General features: G+C 28.9%; 1 pseudogene; it reads right to left on the bottom strand.

Annotated features, from left to right (window-relative positions):
- Window positions 1-965: 965 nt before the first annotated feature.
- On the bottom strand, window positions 966-2,261 carry LOC113386548 (annotated as a pseudogene).
- Between the last annotated feature and the right edge of the window lie 912 nt (window positions 2,262-3,173).

Raw genomic sequence — 3,173 nt, 5'->3', positions numbered from 1 at the left:
TTGTGCCCGTTTGAAATTTAAATCTTAAACTGAATTTATACTAGCAAAAATGAGCTTGAACAAAAATTTAGAACAGGACATTTTTCTACATTTGTTTATAGAGCGCATTCCATAAATATTAAATTACGTTTTAATTAAAACTCAATAATTAAATGAATTGCAATGATTTATTAGACATTGCTTTTGAATAGATATATTTTAAACATACTTTTGTTTCTATATTATTAATGTCATGGCAACTATGATGTATCTTTGAGCAAGTTTGCTCCAGTTTAAATAACTTGAAAACTTTCCCAAGAACACTCGTTTTAGTTAGCTCAGGAGAAACTAAATAAAATTTAGGACAATTCAATGCAAACTGTCTTATAAACTCCAATATGAATTTTTTTTAAATAAAACTAGTTCAAACACAGCCTTATGTATGGTGCAACTTTGCTTTAAATGGATCCGGGACATTTTTCTACATTTTTTTAAATAACTTGAAAACTTTCCCGAGGACACTCTTTTTTAGTTAGCTTAGCAAAAACTAGATATAATTTAGTACATTTAAATGCAAACAATTTTTTACACTCCTATACAAAAAATTTAAAATAAAACCAGTTCAAACACAGCCTTATGTATGGTGTAAATTTGCAATATATAAAAGGCGGACATTTTGCTACATTTAATAAAATAATTTGAAAACTTTCCCAAAGATACTCTTTTTTAGTTAGCTTAGGAGAAACTAAATAAAATTTAGGATAATTCAATGCAAACTGTCTTATAAACTCCAATATAAAAATTTGTAATAAAACTGATTTGAATGTATTGTGCAACCTTGCAATTAAATAACATTTTCCTATATTTATTTAAATAACTTTTCCAAGGACACTCTTTTTCACCTAATTTAGGAGAAACTACATAAAATTTAGTACATGTATTATTAAAAATAATTTATTTCCAAAGTTACAAAGTTTAATCCAACATCAATCCTTATTTTCCACAACATCCATCAAACATCGATCAATTTCCTTATCATCTAAAGCATTTGTATAAGCTCTTTTTAAATTAGGTTTTTCAGTTTTCTTAGGTGATTTTTTACAAGTTTTTTTCAGGAACGGCTCATGCAAAGTTTTGTGCAATTTCATTGCTTTTCTTGTACCGAACACAACAGTCACATAACTTGCTTTCGGAAGCATTTATAATCTGTTCTAAACTTCCAAAAGAAGATAGAATGGTCATTGCGTCTGTTTGATTCACCGGTTTGATACAAGTCAGGGCACTAACAAGCTTAAAAATAATAAATAATAGTAATAAAAATAATAATAATACTGAAGTAAATTAAAGTAACTTATTCTACCTTTTGGTTTGGATATTGTTCAGATTTTTCCATTATATATCCGGGGGTTTAGTTTCAAACATTTTATACGTTTTCAATATTTTACCACTTCATCGTCGTTCCATGCCAGCATGAGGGTGAGATTTGCCAGTATGCATATTCTCGTTAAATTTTTTAGTAGTATGTGAGGCTCCTGGATAATATAATCATAAAAGACTTGTATTGGCTTTTTTAATTAAGGTATCATGTACCTGCATGTCGACAAGGACCAAAAGCACTCTCAATTCATAACTTTTTCCAAGTAACTTGAGACGTTCGTGTATATAATCAGGTTTTAGGTTATGGTATTTAAGGGATAAAAACAAAGCACAAGTAGTTTTCCCCATTACATAATCTGGTATAATATCTTCAAACTCCCAGGGGACATTAGTTATCGCTTTTAGTATTGGATTTCCTTTCTAAAATCACAAATTTTACCCTTGACTAGCCTTTATTAACTAGAATACATTTTTAGGTATTTGTTCATATATTTTACCTGTTTTGGTGAAACCAATATGCAGTGACTTTTATTAATCTTCGGCTTAGTACCATTTTCTTCTTTATCATTTGTGTTTTCAGGTTTTTCAGTCTTTGTTTGTTTCGATGGACATGGAATGTCAATATCGCAATTTGCAAGTATGGCATTGAATGAATCTTCAAATGGGTCCATAGTTATTTATGTATGTTCTGCAAGAGGCTTTGTAAATTAATAATATTCACTTTGGCGTGGTTTATGAAGTTATAAATAATTTTGAATACAACCTACAATTTTTCCACAATAATAATTGAAATAATTTCAACTACATGTTAGAAGTAATTGGGAATAATCGAATTGTTTCGCACAAATAAACATAAATTCTTGTTTTATTATAATTGTATTTCATTCAATTATAATAATATTTACAACTGAATTTAATTTGTTTTGAAATTTCTTTATTTTTGACATTTTTAAACCGCCTTGAAGTTAACTGAAGTTAAAACTGTCAATTTGGAACTGTCAAATATTTCAAAATGGCGCGAAAAACTAAACTTCTAAAAGTAAATTCTTTTTTAAACTTAAATTTTTATTATATTTTATTTGTATTTCATTAATTTTAAATATTATATTTATTTATTAAATATATTTATTTAATTTAACTTGTCAGTGAATACGCTGTGACTTCTCCTGGTGGTCAAAAAGTGCAACCGACGGCCCAAACAAGATGGCGTTTGACAAGTTTGACAAGTTTTTATTTCGTATTTTGACAGGTTTTATTCAAACTTATGTGCTTGTTAAAGATGGTTATTGCTTCTTATAATCGCAGTTTTTATTTATTTCTAATAATAATGCGGCATATCTGTGTCACCAATCATGTGCGTATATTAAGTAAAGAAAGCGCATGAATAAGAAAGTGAATTTTGTTATAATTTCGAAAGAAAATTAACGAAGAAATAAATTGCTTCGTTGGATAGATTCATTGAGGTATGTCCTCATAATTAAAATGTATTTGTTATAGGCCACTATATTAAAACAAACATGTGTTGCTTAAAGGTGCGATGAAATTTTCAGAGAAGGCCATAAGATATTTTATGATTTGCATGTTGTGTTATCTTATCAGCTGAACAAATGTTAGATCTATTAGCACTTTCTCGCAGAATAAATCTCGTATTTGATATGAGGTTTGTTCCATCCAAGCCAATCTGACGATCCGTAACTGTCGCACAAACTCATTCTGATTTCTTCATGACAGTCGGCAATAATTTGTTTCGAACGCAATTATTCCTCCATAAGGGGGTCTTCCTATGTGACGGCCTGTTTTTTAGGGATATTTTAGGA

Source organism: Ctenocephalides felis, unplaced genomic scaffold, assembly GCF_003426905.1.
Source record: "Ctenocephalides felis isolate EL2017-DRISC unplaced genomic scaffold, ASM342690v1 CF-g0.4_SCAFFOLD_03571, whole genome shotgun sequence".
NCBI classification, from domain to species: Eukaryota; Metazoa; Arthropoda; class Insecta; order Siphonaptera; family Pulicidae; genus Ctenocephalides; species Ctenocephalides felis.
The sequence above is the reverse complement of the archived record's forward strand: the minus strand, read 5'-3'. Positions and strand labels throughout refer to the sequence as shown.